The sequence below is a fragment of the Phyllostomus discolor genome, chromosome 1, assembly GCF_004126475.2.
Source record: "Phyllostomus discolor isolate MPI-MPIP mPhyDis1 chromosome 1, mPhyDis1.pri.v3, whole genome shotgun sequence".
In the NCBI taxonomy this organism is placed as follows: Eukaryota; Metazoa; Chordata; class Mammalia; order Chiroptera; family Phyllostomidae; genus Phyllostomus; species Phyllostomus discolor.
Genome location: NC_040903.2, coordinates 143,908,427 through 143,930,943, shown reverse-complemented (window position 1 = coordinate 143,930,943; position 22,517 = coordinate 143,908,427). Strand labels below are relative to the sequence as shown.

Below are 22,517 nucleotides of genomic sequence, written 5' to 3'. Positions count from 1 at the left end.
ATACAACTTTCAAAAACAGGCAAAACAAAACTATGATAACAGAAGTCAGATAAAGGTTACCTTTGCAGAGAAAGGATGGCTAATGACTGGAAAGGGTGCTCCCAGAATGTTGGTAATGCTCTAGATCCTGACCCAGATTATGATTACATGGGGGTTTATTTTATAAAAATGTGTTGAATTGGATGCCTTTCATGTGTGCACTCTTCTGTATACATACTATAGTTCAATAAAAATTTTTACTTGAAAACTTCACACCCCCAAATCAGGATTATGTTTATTTGGTAACTTTTATTTTCAGATAATTTCAAATTTACAGAAAAGTTGCAAGAACCACGTAAAGCATTCCTGTCTACTCTTTCCCCAGATTCACCAAGTGTTTACATTTTGCACAATTTGTTATCATTCTCTTTGCATGTGTGTACATGTACACGTTTTTTCTGAACCACTTGAAATTAAGTTGCAACCATCATTATTTGCCCTGAAATATTTCATGTGCATTTCTTTTTTAAAAAGTGACTGTTTAATGCATTAGGCAAATGTTTTCCATAAAATCAGAAATCTATGATCTGCCCCTGCTCCAATAGGTAAAAAAAAAAAAAAAAGCAAGATTCATCACCAGGCGTGTGTAAATCAGACCCAGACTCAAAGCCCACGCTCATCTGTTACCCGACTTCAGGGTATTTCCCGTTCTCTGCGCTGAACATCCACTCCGCCAGCACTCGCTCCAGCTTCACGGCATCGGCAGCAAACTCTCGGATCCCGTCTCAGGGCTTCTCTCCACAGCCATTTGGTCCTCATTGTGCAGCCAGCGAAAGGCCTCCTCATCCAGGTGGGTCTTCTCCCGGTCACTGGCCTGGGCTGCCTTAACTGAGAACACAGGCACCAGGTTGCTGCCGTCCTTGATCAGCTTCCCCAGGAGCTTGGGGAAGATGGTGAGGAAGTTGCGGCCTGGCAGCACCTTGACTCCATCTGCGTCGCGGAAGAAGCGTCCATGACGATGGTCTCGTAGCCAAACTTCTTGTATGTAGATCTTGGTGACACTTCTTACCCCAGGGTCCTCCAGGGGCTCTTGCACTTGCTTGTCTGTGTTGGCCACACGCCAATCAAGGATGCGCCCCACGAAGGGGGAGATGAGCGTCACCCCTGCTTGGGCACAGGCCACAGCCTGGGTGGAGGGGAAGAGCAGCGTCGTGTTGCAGTGGATGCCGTGCTGCTCCTCCAGCTCCTTTACAGCCTGGATTCCCTCCCAGGTGGACGAGAGCTTGATCAGAACCTGGTCCTTGCGACCCCGGCATCCTCGTAGAGCTCGATGAGACACCTGGCCCGGGGCCACCATGGCGTCCTTGTCGAAGAAGAGCCTCGCATTTACCTCCGTGGACACGCGGCCCGGAATCTTCTTCAGTATTTCTGCCCCATCAGCGCGTAAAGCTTATCAATGGCATTTGGGGTCTGTTCCTCTCGTGGCCCGTCCAGCCTCCTGCTGTGGGCTAGGGCCTCCTCCACCAGCTCCTGGTAGGCAGACATCTGTGCGTCCTCCAGGGTCAGGGACCGGTTGGTGGTGGTATCCTGGGACTTGTGCTCGTCGGCAGCGTGGAAGTGGCCCCTGCTGGCCACCACGGTGGTGAACTACTTGAGCTGGTCCAAAGCATTCTCCATCCTCTGCTGCTTCTTCACCTGAGAGCCCAACCTGGTGAGGTGCTGCAGCTCCGCCGCCCACAACACCCCACAGCCCTGCCCCCAATGTTCATTTCTTATGAACAATGACAATCTTTTATGTAATTACAGCACAATAATCAAAATCAGGTAATTTAGCATCAATGCTATACCATTGTCTAATCCACAGTCCATAGGAAAATACAATCACTTTTTTAAATTTATTTTTAATCATTGTTCAAACACAGTTTTCTCCTTTTTACTCCCAATCCAGTCCCCGCTCCCAACCCTCCCCACTTCCCTCCCATTACCACCCTCCCCTTAGTTTATGACCATGTGTCCTTTAAGTTTGTTCCTGTGAACCCTTCCCACTGTCCCCTTAAGTTCCCTCTTCTCTCCCCTGTGGTCACTGTCAGTCTGTCCTCTATTTCAGTGTCTTTGGTTACATTTTGTTTCTTTGTTTTGTTATTTAGGTTCCTGTTAAAGGTGAGATCATATGGTATTTGTCTTTCACTGCCTGGCTTGTTTCACTTAGCATAATGCTTTCCAGCTCCATCCATGCTGTTGCGAAGGGTAGGAGCTCCTTCTTTCTTTCTGCTGCATAGAATTCCATTGTGTAAATGTACCATAGTTTTTTGATCCATTCATTTACTGATGGGCATCTTGGTTGCTTCCAGCATGTAGCTATTGTAAATTGTGCTGCTATGAACATTGGGATGCATAGGTTCTTTTGAATTGGTGTTTTAGTATTCTTAGGATAGAGTCCCAGCAGTGGAATTGCAGGGTCAAAAGGCAGATCCATTTCTAGTTTTCTGAGGAAGTTCCATACTGCTTTCCATAGTGGTTGTACCAGCCTGCAGTCCCACCAACAGTGCACTAGGGACCCCCTTTCTCCACAGCCTCTCAAACACTTGTTGTTTGTTGCTTTGTTTATGATGGCCATTCTGTCTGGTGTGAAGTGGTATCTCATTGTGGTTTTAATTTGCATCTCTCTGATTGCTAGGGATATTGAACATTGTTTCATGTGTCTTTGGATTTTCTATATGTCCTCCTTGGAGAAACAATCACTTTTTTAAAAATATTTTATTTATTTATTTTTAGAGAAAGGGGAAGGGAGGGAGAAAAAGAGAATGAGAAACATCACTGTGTGGTTGTCTCTCATGCACCCCCTGCTGGGGACCTGACCCACAACCCAGGCTCATGCCCAGACTGGGAATCCAACCCAAGACCCAAAAGGATCATGAAAGGCAAGGATTGGTTTGCAGGCTGGCCCTCAATCCATTTAGCCACACTACCCAGGGCCCATCAATTGTTTTAACAATGCCTCTTTTTTTCTGAAATTCAGTCTCAAATCCAGCATTACATGTTGCATTTAATTGTCATGTATCTAGTGTCCTTTAATCTGGGGCAGTTAATCAGTTTTTCATTATCTTTTTTAAATATGTTTTATTGATTATGCTATTACAGGTGTCCCATTCCCTCCCCCTTTATTCCCCTCTGCCCTGTGCACCCCCTCCCACCCATATTCCCCCCCTTTAGTTCATGTCCATGGGTCATACATATAAATTCTTTGGCTTCTACATTTCCTATATTATTCTTAACATCCCCCTGTCTATTTTCTACCTACCATTTATGCTACTTATTCTCTGTACCTTTTCCCCCTCTCTCCCCATCCCACTCCCCTGTTGATAACCCTGCATGTGATCTCCATTTCTGTGGTTCTGTTTCTGTTCTAGTTGTTTGCTTAGTTTGTTTTTGTTTTAGGTGTGGTCGTTAATAACTGTAAGTTTGTTGTCATTTTACTGTTCATATTTTTTTATCTTCTTTTTCTTAGATAAGTCCCTTTAATGTTTCATATAATAAGGGCTTGGTGATGATGAACTCCTTTAACTTGACCTTATCTGGGAAGCATTTTATCTGCCCTTCCATTCTAAATGAAAGCTTTGCTGAATAGAGCAACCTTGGATGTAGATCCTTGCCTTTCATGACCTGGAATACTTCTTTCCAGCCCCTTCTTGCCTGTAAGGTCTCTTTTGAGAAATCAGCTGACAGTCTGATGGGCACTTGTTTGTAGGTAACTGTCTCCTTTTCTCTTGCTGCTTTTAAGATTCTCTTCTTATCTTTAAACTTGGCTAATGTAATTGTGATGTGCCTTAGTGTGTTTCTCCTTGGGTCCAACTTCTTTGGGACTCTCTGAGCTTCCTGGACTTCCTGGAAGTCTATTTCCTTTGCCGGATTGGGGAAGTTCTCTTCATTATTTGTCCAAATAAGTTTTCAATTTCTTGCTCTTCCTCTTCTCCTTCTGGTACCCCTATAATTCAGATGTTGGAACATTTAAAGATGTTCTGGAGGTTCCTAAGCCTCTCCTCATTTTTCTTTTTGAATTCTTGTTTCTTCATTCTGTTCTGGTTGAATGTTTCTTTCTTCCTTCTGGTCCACTCCACTGATTTGAGCCCCAGTTTCCTTCCCATAACTATTGGTTCCCTGTGTACTTTCCTTTATTTCACTTAGCTTAGCCTCCATTTTTTCATTTAATTTGCAACCATATTCAACCAATTCTCTGAGCATCCTGATCAGCAGTGTTTTGAAATATACATCTGATAAGTTAGCTCTCTCTTCGTCGCTTAGTTGTATTTTTTCTGGAGCTTTGATCTGTTCTTTCATTTGGGCCTTTTTTTTTTTTTTTTTTTTTTGGTCTCGGCACTCCTGTTACATGTGAGGGGCTGAGCCTTAGGTGTTCACCAGGACAGGGCAATCCACATTGCTGTGTCGTGACGCTGTATGTGAGGGAGGGGTTCAAGAGGGAACAATGCTGTTTGCTCCACTCTCTGCCAGTTTTCAGTCACTTCCCCCGCTACCCACAGTCAAATTGGGTCCTTGTGGTGCTGATTTCTGGTTGGGTGGGCTTGTGTACATTCTAGGACCCTGTGGGTCTCTCCAGTGAACTCTCCTGTGAGGCTGGGAGTTTCTCCCACTGCTGCCTCAACCCCCAGTGGTGTTTTCAATCAGAGGTTTGAGGCTTTATTTCCCTGCACTGGAACCCCGAGTTTCGTGGTCTGTCTCGATCCACAGTTGTTCCTCCCAGTTTATCTGCATGCGACTATGGGACCACCCAGTCCACCAGCCACCATTTTGCCATGAGTCCTCTCTGTCTGGCTACCCATCTCTGCCCCTCTTACCTGTCTGGATGAATGTTTCTTTTAACTCCTTGGTTGTTGGACTTCCATACAGTTCAATTTTCTGTCAGTTCTGGTTGGCTTTTGTTTTTAAATTTGTTGTTGTCCTTCTTTTGGTTGTACAAAGAAGCACAGTGTGTCTACGTACACCTCCACCTTGGCTGGAAGTCCAGTTTTTCATTATCTTGACTCTTTTAAAGACTACATTCCAGTTATTTATAGACAATTCCTCAGTTTGGATTCAGTTTATGCATTTTTGGCAGAACAGCATAAAAATAATGTTGTGTCCTTGTCAAAGCAGCACATCAGAGTTACATGATGCTACTTGGTCCCATTACTGGCTGTATTAACTTTGATTATTTGATTAAAGCAGTGTCTACCAGATTGCAGCACTATAAAGTTACTATTTTTCCTTTGTAATCATTAGATAATCTTGGGGAAAGTAATTTGTATGTTAATGTTGTGTTCTGAGACTTACTTTATCTTCCATTAGTTCTACAATAACTTTATCTTCCATTGATGATTCTTGTCAGAAGCAATTATGAAATGGTAGTTGTCAAACAGTGATTGTCTAACTCCCATCATTCCTTCCTCATTTATCACATTTATTGGTTGACATTGTGCTTGAAGAAGACTTTCCTTTCTCTACCTTTTATATATTTATTCAGTCATTCACTTGTGTATATCAGTATGGATTCCTAGATTCCCATTTTAGTTAGTGGATTATTATGTTTCTATCATGATTAATTTTGAAGCTCAAATTGTCCCTGTTTTGCTACTGGTAGATTCAGGATGAATTTTTGCCCTAAGTTACTTATCACTAGCCAAGTGACCTTATACTCTGAAATTCCTTCATACCAAAGTAAAAATTGATTGTGACTTTGCACTTCACAATGTACCCAGGTTCAACAAATTTAGAGCAGAAGTGCAGTAACAAACTAAGAGAAGAAAGAAGGGAAATTAGAGAAAGGCTGTAAACTTTAAACAGAGAAATCTCCCTAATCTGTATTTTTAGTGTCAGATTAATGGTTAAATAAATGGTTAACTCACAGTAAATTACAGCAGCAGGATCTAATTTTAAGGCTCTAATAAAATCTGCCATGTTTGAAATCAGGAATAAATCACAGTTAAAGTTCACAGAGAATTAACTTTACTCTTCTTTTTTTTTTTTAATTTGTTATAGAATTTCCTTTTTCCATCAACTCACAATACTTCCTTATTTTATTTTATTTATTTTATTTTATATTTTGCCTAAGATTCTGTGAAAATTATCAACTAACAACAATAAGAACTAAAAATTCACCTAAAACTTGTTCTTATCCAGTCTCAGTAAGATGATAATGTTTTTCAAATACACACTTCTTATTTGCAGAGAGACAATTCTTCTCATATAACAATAAACTCTATTTTCTACATCTTGAGTAACAAACATAAAATCTCCCAGAAACATTTTACTTTTCATAAGCTAAATCATGTTAAGCCTTGGCTAGTGTTGCTCAGTGGATTGAGCACCAGCCTGTGAACCAAAGGGTTGCTGGTTCAATTCCCAGTTAGGACACACGCCTGGGTTACAGGCCAAGTCCACACTAGAGGGCACTCGAGAGACAACCACACATTGATGCTTCTCTCCTTTTCTTTCTCCCTCCCTTTCTCTCTGTCTAAAAATAACTTGAAAAAAATTTTAAATATATTTTTAAAAATAATAAACAAATAAACAAATCACGTTAAATAACTTCTACGTTTAAGAAGAGAGAAATGTCTGTCCACTAAAGTAGGGCTTATTCTTATACAGAGCACTGCAAGTTACACTTAAGGTTGACAGTAAACATTCCAGAATTCTAAAAATATGACAAATCAACACATACCATCAGGAAAGAAAAAGTAAAAAGTCAGAAGAGAGAGGCTGACCATGCCTAAATGACAGAATTAATATATCTAAGGAATTAAAAATGGAAAAGTTGAAACTTAGAAAAATAAAGAGAATTGAAAAGGCAAGATTTGTCAGGGCTTAACTAGGCAGAGGAAAAAACTACATAGGAAGCATTTGTCTCTCATAAGATTGGTTACTTTAACCAGCCTCAGACACAATCAAATATTGAGACCTTCCAAGTGGAAGAAGATTTTAATATCGCTGGACAACATCCTACCAAGCCTGTCTGAGCAGCAATCAACTTTTGGTGACACCCAAAAATTTCCTCCTGCCCACTTCAAACTGCAATACACATGTTGGGAATTAAGCTCAGTATAGGTATCCATCTAACCTGTTTTGAAAAGGTTTGAGCAAAAAAATGAGACGAAAATCATATGTTTTACTATGAAAACATTGAGAGGAGAGTTTTAGAGAGAGGGGTAATCAACAGTGTTAAATGCCATCTAGAAGTCTAAGAGAATGAGGGCTGAGAAAAATCCACTGAGCCTTGCTATTAGGAAGCCAGGACTGCCTGTCAGTGAACAGTTTGAATGACAGGGACTGGAGCTAAGGGAACAGCAGGAGTCAAGAGAGCAGAACTAGGAGTGACTGGACATTGAGAAAATGGATTTTTGTCCTTAAACATGTAACAACAAAACGATGAAAAAAAATAGGCTGAGTTGTATAAGGTGTAAGTTGGTGCTCGAGTTTCATTTTTTTGCACGTAGCTGTCCAGTTCTCCCAACACCATTTGTTGAAGAGGCTATTTTTATTCCATTTTATGTTGCTGCTTCCTTTGTCAAATATTAATTGACCGTAGAGGCTTGGGTTTATTTCTGGGCTCTCTGTTCTGTTCCATTGGTCCATGTGCCTGTTTTTATGCCAGTACCAGGCTGTTTTGATTACAGTGGCCTTGTAGTATAGTTTAATGTCAGGTATTGTGATTCCTCCTACTTTACTCTTCTTTCTCAAAATTGCAGCAGCTATTCGGGGTCGTTTATGGTTCCATATAAATTGTTGAAGTGTTTGTTCTATGTCTGTGAAATATGCCATTGGTACTTTAATCGGTATTGCATTGAATGTGTAGATTGCTTTTGGTAGTATGGACATTTTAATGATATTAATTCTTCCAATCCATGAACACGGTATATGTTTCCATTTGTTTGTGTCCTCCTTGATTTCTCTCCTCAGTGTTATGTAGTTTTCTGAATACAGGTCTTTTACCTCTTTGGTTAGGTTTATTCCTAGGTATTTTATTTTCCTTTTTGCTATTTCAAATGGGATTTTTTTCTTGATTTCTGCTTCTGCTGTTTCATTGTTGGTGTACAGAAATGCCTTTGATTTCTGGATATTGACTTTGTATCCCGCTGTTTTACCAAATTCATTTATTAGGTCAAGCAGTTTTTTGGTGGAGTCTATAGGATTTTCTATGTACACTATCATGTCATCTGCAAACAGTGACAGTTTTGTTTCCTCCTTTCCGATTTGGATTCCTTTTATTTCTTTTTCTTGTCTGATTGCTGTGGCTAGAACCTCCAGTACTATATTGAATAGAAGTGGTGAAAGTGGACATCCTTGTCTTGTTCCTGTTCTTAGTGGAAAAGATTTTAATTTTTGCCCATTGAGTATAATGTTGGCTGTAGGTTTCTCATATATGGTGGGACTGCAGACTGGTACAACCATTATGGAAAGCAGTTTGGAACTTCCTCAGAAAACTAAAAATGGATCTGCCTTTTGACCCAGCAATTCCATTGCTGGGACTCTATCCTAAGAACACTAAAACACCAATACAAAAGAACCTTTGCACCCCGATGTTCATAGCAGCACAATTTACAATAGCTAGGTGCTGGAAGCAACCTAGATGCCCATCAGTAAATGAATGGATCAAAAAACTATGGTACATTTACACAATGGAATTCTATACAGCAGAAAGAAAGAAGGAGCTCATACCCTTTGCAACAGCATGGATGGAGCTGGAAAGCATTATGCTAAGTGAAACAAGCCAGGCAGTGAAAGACAAATACCACATGATATCACCTTTAACAGGAATGTAAACAACAAAACAAAACAAAACAAAAAACTAGCAAAATATAACCAAAGACACTGAAATAGGGGATAGTCTGACAGTGGCCAGAGGGGAGAGAAGAGGGAATTTCAGGGGGGAATGGGTAGGGATTACAGGAACAAATTTGGAGGACACATGGACAAAAACTAAGGGTGGGGGGTAATGGGGGGAAGGGGGGAGGGTTGGGTGGAGGGGCTGAAACGGGAGTAGGGGGCAGAAAACTGTACTTGAACAATGATTGAAATAAAAAAAAAAAGTAAAAAAAAAAAAATAGGCTGAGTTGCACCAAGGTCAAATGAAAGTTTGGGGAGTTTTGGTGGTTTTTGTTTTGTCTTGTGTTGTGTTGTTTTCAGCACATGGAAGATTACATCTGCAGGCATAGGGGAGAAGAGAACATTAAAAATGTTTAAGCTAAACACAGATAATTAAAGGAGAAAATCTTTAATTCTAGATGCTTATAGCAACCAGAAGGGAGAAAACAAAGAGGACTGAGAGCACAAGCATACCGCAGTTTACACTTCAAAAGAATTCAGTCTATCATCTCAGATAGGGAGAGAGAACGAAACAGATACAGAATTATTTTGGAATGGATTAAAGGTTCATCTCACATAGTCTTTTCTTCCTTTTATCCGGAAAGTAGAAGGAAAGCAGAGGGAGGCACAGGTGCTGAGGGGCATCCAGCTGGGAGTAAAGGAGAGAATAGCTTGGAAGACTGGGGACAGTAAACTACACATGTAATGGGCCCTGACACGAAGTAGGAACCCAGAGGATGTTTGAATAAATTGGTGAGATACAAAAAAAATAATTGGTATGTTACAGGGAGATCCCCGGTTCATTTAAGTAATAAAAATTTTCTTGTTTTGTAGTTGATTCTTTGTCACCCTATTTTAGTTGTCTCTTGTGTTTTTCCCTATGTATTAGATTGATTTGCTTTTTTAAAATTATATTTTATTGATTATGCTATTACAGCTATCTTCATTTTCCCCCTTTGCTCCCCTCCACCCAGAACCCCCCACTCCCTCAGGCAATTATCCCATAATGTTCATGTTCATGACTCATGTGTATGAGTTCTTTGACTACTCCATTTCCTATACCATACTTTAAATCCCCATGGCTATTCTGTAACTACCTATTTGTACTTCTTAATCCCCTCACCTCTTCACCCATTCTACTCCAACCCCCTTACATATCGCAACAATCAAAACATTCTCTGTCTCCATGATTCTATCTCTGTTCTTCTTATTGCTTAGTTTGTTTTTTAGATTCAATTGTTGCTAGATGTGTATTTATTGCCATTTCATTGCTCACAGTTTTGATCTTTTTCTTAAATAAGTCCTTTTAACATTTCATATAATAATGGTTTGGTGATGATGAAATCCTTTCGTTTTTTTCTTGTTTGGGAAGCTATTTATCAGCCCTTCAATTCTAAATGACATCTTTGCTGGGTAGAGCAATCTTGGCTGTAGGTCCCAACTCTTCATGACTTTAAATATTTCTCATCAATCCCTTCTAGCCTGCAAAGTTTATTTTGAGAAATAGCTGACAGTCTTATGGGAACTCCCCTGAAGGTAACTAACTTTTTCTCTTCCTGCTTTTAAGATTCTCTCTCTATCTTTAAACTTTGGCATTTTAATTGTGATGTGTCTTGGAGTGGGCCTCTTTACATCCATCTTGTTTGGGACTCTCTGTGCTTCCTAGACTTGCATGTCTGTTTCCTTCACCAAATTAGGGAAGTTTTCTTTCACTGTTTTTCAAATAGATTTCCAATTTCTTTCTCTTTCTCTTCTCCTTCTGGCACCTCCATGATGCAAATGTTGGACTTCTTGAAGTTGTCCCAGAAGCTGCTTATACTATCCTCGTTTGGGGGGGGGATCCTTTTTCTTTTTGTTGTTCTGATTGGTTGCTTTTTGCTTCTTTATGTTCCAAATCATTGATTTGATTCTCACTTCATCCATTATATTGTTTCCCTGTAAAATATTCTTATTTCAATTAGTGTATCCTCTGTTTCTGGCTCAATCTTTCTTATGCTGTCAAAGTCATCACTCAGTTCCTTGAGCATCCTTATAACTGGTGTTTTGAACTCTGCATCTGATAGAATGCTTATTGCCATTTTGTTTAGTTCTTTTTCTGGAGTTTTGTTCTGTTCTTTCATTTGGGCCATGTTTCTTCATCTCCTCATTTTGGCAGCCGCCCTGTGTTTGTTTCTATGTACTTTGTAGAACTAATTTGATTCCGTGTCTTGGTAGTGTGGCCTAATGTAGTAGGTGTCCTGTAGGGTTCAGTGGTGCAGCCTCCCCTATCATCCAGCTGGGTACTCAAAATTCAGCCTTCATGTAAGCTGAGTCCACCCTCTCTTGTAGTTGAAACTTGGTTACTGTTAGCAGATTAATGGGAGGGATTTACCCAGGCCAATTAGCTGTGAGCAGTAGCTATGACCACTGACCACCAAGCTCCACCTTCCATGAGGGATCAGCTGTGCAGGGGCAGGGTGGCAGTGCTCCAACATGGTCTGTAGCTGTCCACTGGGGTTTCCAAGGTGGTGCAGGCCAAGGTCTGGCCCCACCTATGTTTTTCCCAAGGTATCCTGCCTAAGCTATAAAGCAATCTGAGATGGCTGCTACTTGTGCTGTGCTTGGAGATTCCCAGTGAAACCAAGCTATGAATCTTGGCTGGCTCCTGTTAGTGCCAGGCCTGGCACTGAAGTCAGCTCTTGCCTGTTTGAGAGGATTTAGGAAGTCGTGAAGCATGAGCTAAGACCAGCCATTCATATGGAAAAGTCACTTGAGTGAGCTCATAAGTTGGGTGGAGAGTCTCTGAAGATCACCAAGACATGTCAAACAGTTTTAGCCAGGTTGATGGAGTCTCAGATATGGTACCAGCTTGCCAAGTCTGTGGGAGAAGGCCTCTGCTCACCTTGATGCCAGACACTTCAATTCCTCCCCATATACCACTGGTGACTTTCAAGCTACTACCCTGGTGCTAGAGCTCAAAGGGAGTAAGTCTGAGTAGTTGAGTCCATGTGTGGGTTCTTTAAGAGGACTTAAACTGCTAGGGCTCTAGCACTTTCTTCCACCAAATCACCACTGGTTTTTGCAGCCAGAAGTTGTGGGGACTTAACTTCCTACCACTGGAACCCTGGGCTGGGGGGCTTGGTGGGGGGCTGGGACTCCTTGCTCCTGTGATATCCCTCCAGAATTTTTATCCACCACATGTGGGTGTGGGACCAGTCCATTCTGCATCTGCAACCCTCCTAGCATTCTGGATGGATGTGGTTTCTTTAATTCTATAGTTGTCAGACTTCCATTCAACTCAATTTCTGACCATTCTGAGTGATCGTCTTTCAATATTTTAGTTGTAATTTTGATGTAGTTGTGCAAAGAGGTGAACTATGTCTGCCAATGCCCCCATTTTGACCAGAAGTAAGAGATTGATCTGTTTGACTTTCTGTCTTGTGGAGTGGCCTTATGTGTTAGGAGTCCTATGGGACCCACTGGTGCAGACTACTTGATCCTGATGTGTTGGTTCTGGGGCCTCTTGGGAGGGGCTCCAGTGCAGGCCAAGGTCAGCCACTGTCTGTGTCTAGCCTTGAGCCACCTGGTAGGAATTATAAAGTGATCTGCAGTTAGTAGCTACCTGTGCTGGGCTTAGAGGTGCTTGGAAGACACTATGCTGCAAACTGAGGCTAGCTACCACTAGTGCCAGGCATGGGGCCACTTAGCAAGAGGTACAAGACGTGCCAAGGCCATCCACTGCTTGTTTGGGGTTGGAGGACCTTTAGGAGATCTTAGGAAGGTCTGCAGCTGGGCCAAGGCTGGCTGTTTGTAAGAAACAGCAGCTGAAAGTAGTTCAAACCAGTGTGACAGGGTCTCAGGAAATCACCAGGGTGGGAGCAAGCAGTGTTAGCCAGGCTGATGGAGACTGTGATTTGGATGGGGGGAGGCCTCAACAAAGGAGCAATGGTACCTACCAGCACTTGTTTCACAGGGAGAGCTGCCCCTCAAGTCCTTGCTCTGAAGCCAGACAATTCAGTCCCTCCCCATATGTTCTGGTGCTTTTCAAGCTGCTGTCCCTTTACTGGAGCTTAGGGCAAATATTGTGAGAGTGATTCTGTGCTGGGGCCCTTTAAGAAGATGCCTTGTTCTATAGCAGCCATTTATCTCACCCAGACAAAATCTCAGCTGAATTTCACAGTCAGATGCTATAGGAGCAGCTCCTCTTCCTGGCACTCTTGCTGTGGGCTGGACAGCCTTGCGTGGGGCTGAGACCCCTCTCTCCTCAGGGGAGACCTCTGCAGTCAAGATACCTCTCTTGATTCTTGTTTCTTTATCTCACCCAAGGACACTTTTCTGGACTTTTTTTTTATTGCTTTTAGATAGAAAGAAGGGAGAGAGAGAGAGAGAAACATCAGTGTGAGAGAGGAACATTGATTGGTTGCCTTCTCATATGTGCTCCAACTGGGATCAAACATGCCTACTGAGTATGTGCCCTGACCAGGAATGGAACACACAATGACCTTTAGGTCTGTGGGATGATGCTCCAACCAACTGAGACACGCTGACCAGGGCATCCCTCCTGATTCTTAACCAGCCTATTTTGCATCTCTGCTTGTTTTACCAGTCTCAACATGGCCTCTTTTTTATACCTGTAGTTATAGGAGTTTTGTTCAACTAGTCTTTGGGTGGTTCTCAATGGTGGTTTTTCTATAATTTAGTTGTAATTTTGATGTGATTGTGGGAGGAGGAAAGTACAGCCTTTACCTATTCTGCCATCTTGACTGGAAACACTCTAAAATAATGTATCTTTTGAAAGGAAGGCTAAATAAGATTATTGAAATCACACTGTCTATCCAAAGTGGCTTTTCATTCATTACAGAGTGGTTTTTATTGCCTAGAACAGTGCCAGGTACATAACACACCCTCAGCGAATGTTTTGTTGAATAAATGTTGAATGAATATATGGCCTTTCGCATGGTTCTGTGGCAGGAATTATTTATTAACAACATAGTTAAGTCTGATTTTTAAGTTAATAAATTCCTGCAGACTACATTTTTTAAAAGATTTCGTAACTAATCATGATTAAGCATTTTGCATAGGGAGAAATCACCCATGTATAATTTAAGGTGACAAAATTACATATAGATATAAAGGACACATAGGCAAAAACTAGGAGGGGTAGAAATGGCAGGGAGGTGGGGAGGGATGGGTGGATGGGCTGAGATGGGAGTAAAAGACAGAAAACTGTACTCAAAAAACAATTAAAATAAAATAAAATAAAAAATAAATTACAGACTTCCGGCCAAGATGGAGGCATAGGTAGACACACTCTGCCTCCCCACATGACCAAAATAAGGACAACAACAATTTAAAAACAACAACCAGAAATGACAGAAAATTGATCTGTATGGAAGTCCGACAACCAAGGAGTTAAAATAGACACATTCATCCAGACCAGTAGGTGGGGCAGAGTTGGGCGGCAGGACGGAGAGGAGTCGCAGCAAAAGAAACTGTGGCACCAGGCACACAAGATGGAAGCGGGCAGACCCTGGAAGCTCAGGCAGCGGCTGGCAGACCCCGGGCACAGGATGGCTATGGGCAGACCCAGCAAGGCGGCGACTATGAAGCGAGGCACTGTGTGCAAGGCAGCTGCCTGACTGGGCAGTCCCACATTCACACACAGATAAACCAGACGAGGCTGGGGAGTGAGACAGACCATGCAACCCAGGGTCCCAGCACCAGAAAATAAAGCCTCAAGGCACCAACTGGGGACACCTGTGGGGTTGAGGCAACAGGGAGAGACTCCTAGCCTCACGGGAGAGTTCACTGGAGAGACCCACAGGATTCTAGAACATGCACAAGCCCACCCACATGGGAATCAGCACCAGAAAGGCCCAGTCTGCATGGGAGAAGCAGTGGAAGAGATTGAAATCTGACAGAGAATGGAGCGAGCGCCATTGTTCCCTCTCGGACTCTGCCCTCACATACAGCATCACAACCTAGCGATTGAGTTGCCCCACCCTGGTGAACACCTAAGGCTCTTCCCCTCATACATAACAGGAGTGACAAGACAAAAAAAATGGCCCAAATGGAAGAACAGATCAAAGCTCTACAGCAAATGCAACTAAGCGACCAAGAGATAGCCAACCTATCAGGTGCACAGTTCAAAGCACTGGTGATCAGAATGCTCACAGAATTCGTTCAATTTGGTTGCAAATTAGATGAAAAAATGAAGGCTATGCTAAGTGAATTGGAGGAAAATGCACAAAGAACCAACAATGATGGGAAAAAAATTGGGACTCAAATCAATGGTTTGGAGCAGAAGGAAGAAAGAAACAACCAAACAGAAAAGAATGAAGAAATAAGAATTCAAAAAAATGAGGAGAGGTTTAGGAACCTCCAGGACATCTTTAAACATTCCAACATCCAAATTACAGGGGTACCAGAAGGAGAAGAAGAAGAGCAACAAGTAGAAAAGTTATCTGAACAAATAATAAAGGAGAACTTCCCCAATCTGGCAAAGGGAATAGTCTTCCAGGAAGTCCAGGAAGCTCAGAGAATCCCAAAGAAGTTGGACCCAAGGAGGAACACACCAAGGCACATCACAATTACATTAGCCAAGATAAAAATGAAGGAGAGAATCCTAGAAGCAGCAAGAGATAAGGAGACGGTTACCTACAAAGGAGTTCCCATCAGACTGTCAGCTGATTTCTCAAAAGAGACCTTACAGGCAAGAAGGGGCTGGAAAGAAGTATTCCAGGTCATGAAAGGCAAGGACCTACATCCAAGATTGCTCTATCCAGCAAAGCTTTCATTTAGAATGGAGGGGCAGATAAAGTGCTTCTCAGATAAGGTCAAGTTAAAGGAGTCATCATCACCAAGCCCTTGTTATATGAAATGTTAAAGGGAGTTACCTAAAACAAAAAGAAGATAAAAAAAACATGTATAGTAAAATGACAGCAAACTCACAATTATTAACAACCACACCTAAAACAAAAGCAAACTATGCAAACAACTAGAACAGAAACAGAACCACAGAAATGGAGATCACATGGATGGTTAGCAACAGGGGAGTGGGAGGAGGAGAGAGGGGGGAAAGGTATGCAGAATAAGTAGCATAGGTGGTAGGTAGAAAATAGACAGGGGGAGGGTAAGAATAGTATGGAAAATGTAGAAACCAAAGAACTTATGACCCATGGGCATGAACTAAAGAGGGGGAATGTGCGTGGGAGGGAGTGTGCAGGGTGGAGGGGAATGAAGGAGGGGTAATGGGACAACTGTAATAGCATAATCAATAAAGTATATTTTAAAAATTACACATAGGCATTTAATATAGAAACATGATATAATAAACAATGAAATGCAGATTTGGAGTCTCTCCAAATAAAGTTTTTTGCAAAAAAGCAATATTGTTTTGCTTTATTGTTCACTCTGCCTGTAATGCCATACCATTTTCTTTATCTATCTCTGTATCTATTAACAAAGGCCAAGATTAAAAATGTTTTCCTCCATGTTCTCTAGAGTTCTCTTAGTTAGAAACAATGTCTCTCTCCTCAGAACTCCCAAAGCACTTTAGTTGCATCTCTCATAAGGCACCAAAGAATGAATATTCATGCTTAAGTTAAAAAGTAAAAGATTATCCAGAAAACTAAGCTTTTTAAGCTTTTTCTCTTGAAATATACAGAAAACTGAAGCAAGTATACTATTTCAAAAGTGATCTATAAAATGTTCCACTTATAAGTCAAATTTATTGATGTATAACACATAAAATGTGCCCATTTAAGTGAACAGTTTATTGAATTTTGATAAATGTATTTACCTATATAACCACCACTACAGCCAAGATACAGAATATTGCAAAACCTCTCTGCTTTCCCACTGGGGTTCTTCCTGCTGTACCTTCACCCCACCCTCCTTGACCCCACACCTGGCTTTTTTCTCCTCAGACTGCCTTCAGCCCACAAGCCTACCTGCAACCCCAGTGTCCTGATTAGTGATGATGAACCAGGGTATGACTTATATTTACTTAGGATACCTAATCATTACATTGAAGATTTTGAAAAGGTGTTTATTCCTCATGGACTAATTTTAGACAGGACCCAACAGCTTGCTCTAGATGTGATGGAAGAGATATTAGGCCACCACTTGGTAGCCCTCTGCATGTTCAGGGGGGTGCTGTAAATTCTTTGCTGACCTACTGGATTACATCCAAGCACAGAACCAAAATAGTGATAGATCCATTCCTATGACTATAGATTTTACCAGACTGAAGACCTACTGCAATGAACAGTCAACAGGGACATAAAAGTGACTGGTGGAGATTTTCTCTGCACTTAAACTGGAAAGAATGTGTTGATTGTTGAAGATGTAAGTAACACTGGTGAAACAATGCAAACCTTGCTTTTCTTGATCAAGCAACATAATCTGAAGATGGTCAAGGTCTCAAGCTTGCTAGTAGAAAGAACCCCTCCAAGTATTGGATATAGACCAGACTTTGTTGGATTTCAAATTCCAGACAAGTTTGTTGTAGGATATGCCCTTGGTTATAATGAATACTTCAGAGGTTTCAATCATGTTTGTGTTATTAGTGAAACTGGAAAAGCAAAATACAAAGCCTACGTCAAGAGTTCAAGTTGGGTTTGAAAACACCTGGAAGCCCAGTAAATTGTGCCCTCGCTGGTGTGGCTCAGTGGACTGAGTACCAGCCTGTAAACCAAAATGTTGCCAGTTCGATTCCCAGTTAGGGCATATGCCTGGGTTTGGGGCCAGGTCCCCAGTTGGAAGTCTGTGAGAGGCAACAGAGCCATGTATCTCTTGCACATTGATGTTTCTCTCCTCTCTTTCTCCTTCCCTTCCCCTTCTCTAAAAATAAATAAATAAAATCGTTTTTAAAATCCCCAGTAAAGTTATCAAATGTTCTAGTTCTATGGTCAGCTAATTGTATGTATCTTCTAAGAATTTTATCTGCTTTGTGTTTTAGAAATGTCAATTGCTGGGTTCCTGAACTCTTTATTTGCACTATGAGCCTAAAGACTATCGGTTCCCTTTGGGTGGATTGTTATTTGACTTGCGAATGAAAAATCTCTTAAATCACACCACTATTGAATGAAAATATTTAAATTGAATCTATAAGAAACATTTAAAGAGAAGATATATTACTTCTATCATTAGTATTTTACTTTTTACATATTCAGGAAATAAGTGATTGAATATTGCCAATTATACCACTGTGTGTTTATGAGTAAAAAACATTCAGTTTTAGTATCAGTGACAGCATCTAAGAGATATTGTTATGTCAGATAAACTCTATGTCCTGGAATTACTTTCATAGCGTTTCAGTATTGTTAACTCTATTTTCCCACTCGTTCGGATTATTTCTGCTGCACCTTTGTCAACATTTTCCTTTAAATACAAATCAATAAATTTTTAAAAACTATTTTTAAAAAAGATATAGAATATTTACCCCCATGCCCCTCTGCAGTCTATTCTGCCCTCACCCACTCACTTGCAGCCCAAATCACTGATCTGCTTTCTGTCACTATATGTTAGCTTTACCGTTCTAGAATTTTGTGTAAATGGAATTGGACCGTGTATTCTTTGTGCCTGGCTTCTTTCAGTCAACATAGTGTTTTTGACATTCGCCCATGTTGTTGTGTGTATCAGTGATTCATTACTTTTATTGCTGAGTAGTATTCCATTGTATGAATATACTAGAATTTATCTATTTACATACTGCTGAATATTTGAGTTGTTTCAATTCCATGTTCTTAAGAATAAAGCTGTTGTGAACACTCATGTATGTCTTTTTGAGAACATATACTTTCATTTCTCTTGAATAAATACCTAAGAGGGGGATTGCTTGGTTATATCATGTACATTTAATTTTATAGGAATCTTCCAAAGAATTGTACTATTCTTCATTCCTACAAGGCTATACATCAAAATTACAACTAAATTATGCACCTACTCACCAATACTTAGTATTGCCAATCCATTACCCGGTAATTTCCACAGTCCTGGCAGATGTGTAGGGGTAAATCATTGTGGTTTTATTTTGCATTTTCTTGATGACTAATGATAGTGAGCCTCTCTTTATGTGATGTTTGGCTATTTCTTCTGGCATCTACTTTTGTGAAATGCCTGTTTATAACATTTGCCCATTTTCATTGGGTAGGTTTGTTTTTAATTATTGAGTTGTAAGAAAATTCATTTATATATTCTAGACACAAATCATTTGTCAGATATATATTGTGATTATTTTTCTCCCAGTCAGTGATTGCCTTTTACTAAATTTCCTAATAGTGTATTTGAAAGAACAATAGGTTTTTAATTTTGATGAAGTCCTATTTATCATATTTTTCTTTTATGACTAGTGATGTTTTCTGTCTTGTCTAGGAAACTTTTGCCTATTCCTAAGGTTTTCTTTTGTGTTTTCTTCTACAAAAAAAATTATAGTTTTAGCTTTAAGTTGAAGATTATGATTCATTCCAAGTTTTTATACATAATATAAGCTAAGAGTTGAGGGTTGAATTTTTTATAGCGATATCTAGTTATTCCAGCACCATTTATTTCCTTTTACTTTCCCTTTGAACTCCCTCAACACTTTTATTGAAATAAATTATCTTTGTGTGGATTTATTTCTGGAAACCATTCTGTTCCTTTGACCTAAATGTCTATTCTTACGTCAGTAACACTGTCTTGATTGTTATTGCTTTATAGAAAATCTTGAAATCAGGTACTGTAAGTCTTCCAGTTTTGTTCTTCTTTTTCAAAAACATTTTGTCTGTTCTAGATCTCTTACATTTTTCGTATTCCATATTTTTCGGACTATAAGGCATACTCCCTAAATCTGGGAGGGAAATGGGGGTGCATCTTATAATCTGAATGTAGCTTGCCTGGTTCACTGGGGAGCGGGTGGTAGAGCAGGGTCACAGGTTATTAAATATTTTACCACATTTTTGCTTCAAATTTTTTTCCCAATTATCTTCCTCTAAAACCTAGGTGCATCTTATGGTCCTAAAAATATGGTAAATGTATTAATTACTTGTCAATTTCTATTAAAATGCCAGGATTTTTATTGAAATTGCTGTAAATCATTTTTAGAAGAACTAACATCTGAACAATATTGAGTTTTACAATCCATGAATAAGGTGTATCTCTCCATTTAATTAGGTCTTTTATGTTTTCTCTCAGTAATGTTTGAGAGCTTTCAGTGTACAAGTCTCATGTATATTTTGTCAAATTTACTATTAAATATTTCTTGGTTTTGATGCTCTTGTAAATAGTTTTTTAATTTTCCAGTTGTTCATTGTTAGTGTATAGAAATATAGTTGATTTTTGTATGCTGACCTTGTATCCTATAACCTTGCTAAATTTACATATTCTAGTAGAATTTTTTGTGTACTCCTCAGAACTTTTCCCCCAACTTCATTGACATATAGTTGACATATATAATTAGTAAGTTTAAGGCATATGTTAATTATTGTATTATTTTCCATATGGACAACTGTAAACCTATTTTTGCCCCATCCCGTACATGACTATTGCAAAATAATTACTACAATAAGGTTACTTAACACATCCATCATCTACCTCACATTATTACAGTGTGTGTGTGTGTGTGTGTGTGTGTGTCTGTGTATTGAGAACTTTTCCCAGTTTTATTAAGATGTAATTGTGTCCAGTGGTGGGGCAAAGGCTTGATGGTCAGCATAATAAGAAGGTATCTTCAGACTAAAGAACAATGCCAACAACTCCACAGAATATATCAGAATGTATTAAAGGGTAATTTACTTACAGGGATGTAGGGTCAGAGCAGACAGATGGCCCAACAGTTCTGTGCAAACCATTCTCTACTAACAGACCCTTGTTGCAGTATTTTTTTTATTTTTACTGAATTTATTGGGGTGACATTGTTAATAAAATTTTATATAGGTTTCAAGTGCACAATTTTATAGTACATCAGCTATAAATGGTGTTGTGTGTTCACCACCCCAAGTCAGGTCTCCATCATCATGTATCCTACCTTTACCCTTTCTATCTTCCCCCACATCCTTTCCCCTCTAGTAATCACCATACTGTTGTCTGCGTCTATAAGGGTTTTTTTTTCTTTGCTTAATCCCCTCATTTTTTTCACCCAGCCTCCATCACAGTACTTTACTATTTTTATAGTGCAACTCAGTTACCAATTATTGACAAGACAATGGGACAAAAATGCAGTATTCGTACATACCACATGCCATACCTCCTGGTGGTTTTGTGGCAGATTGTTTATAATCATTACTGTCATTTGATATTTATCACCATTGTCATGCCATTCCAGCCATTACTAACAAAAATACTTATGGCTGTATTTTATGGAACACAGATAATCATCAACAAAGAAGGCTTTGATATGCTTGCTAAGTACAGTGAGGCTGGTCAAAGATTACAGCATGAAAGAAATTTAGGATGCAGAGATGGAGTTAGTTTTGTTCACATCTACATCCACACAAATTGACATATGGTACTGCATAAGTTTAAGGTGTACAGCGTAATGACTTGACTTACATATATCATGAAATGATTATCACATAAGTTTTAGTTAATGTCCATCAGCTCATATAGATACCAAAATTTTTTTTCTTTGTAATAACTCTTAGGATTTACTCTCTTAACAACTTTCAAATATACCATACAGCAGTGTTAACTATAGTCATCGTAGTGTACATCACATCCCCAGTACTTATTTAAGTGCAACTGAAGTCTGTACTTTTCTTTTTTTTTTATTCTATTACAGTTGTCCCAACTTTTTTTCCCTTTTGCTTTCCTCCACCCAACCCACTCCCCTCTCCCACCTTCAATCCCCTCTCTGTTGTCCATATCCATGAGTTATTCATACATGTTCTTTGACTAATCCATCCTCCTCCCTTCTGCAACTATCAGTCTGTTCCATGTCTCTGGTTCTATTTTTCTCCTTAGTTTATTTTGTTATTAGATTCCAGTTATAAGTGAGATCATACAGTATTTGTCTTTTGCCAACTGGCTTATTTCACTTACCATAATAGTCTCCAGTTCCATCCATGCTGTTACAAAAGGTAGGAGTTCCTTCTTTCTTTCTGCTGCATAATAATCCATTGGGTAAACGTACCACAGTTTTTTGATCCATTCATCTACTGATGGGCACTTAGGCTGTTTCCAACATTTGGCTATTGTAAATAGTGCCAATATGAACATAGGGGTGCATAAGTTCTTTTGGTGTTTCAGGGTTCTTACGGTATCACTTGGTCATAAGGCAGTTCCATTTTTTTATTTTTCAAGGAAATTCCATACTGTTTTCCACAGCAGCTGCATCAGTCTGCATTCCCACCAACAGTGTACCATGGTTCCCTTTTCTCCACTTGTTGTTCCCTTGCCAGCACTTGTTGTTTACTGATTTATTGATGACAGCCATTTTGATAGGTGTGAGGTGATATCTCATTGTGGTTTCAATTTGCATATCTCTGATGGCTAGTGATGTGGAGCATTTTTTCATGTCTATGCACCATCTCTACATCCTCCTTGAAAAAGTGTCAATTCAGATCCTTCGCCCAATTTTTAATTGGATTGTTTGTCTTCCTGGTGTTGAGTCATATGAGTTCTTTAGATATTTTGGAAGTTAAATCCTTGTCTGATGTCTCATTGGCAAATATGTTCCCCCATACAGTCAGTTCCCTTTTCACTTTGAAGATGGTTTCTTTAGC

At 40.0% G+C, this 22,517-nt stretch overlaps 2 pseudogenes; one reads left to right on the top strand and one right to left on the bottom strand.

The window, feature by feature from the left end:
- Positions 1–501: 501 nt before the first annotated feature.
- Positions 502–9,970, bottom strand: LOC114492089 (annotated as a pseudogene).
- A 2,537-nt stretch (positions 9,971–12,507) lies between these two features.
- Positions 12,508–17,474, top strand: LOC114492088 (annotated as a pseudogene).
- Positions 17,475–22,517: the final 5,043 nt, after the last annotated feature.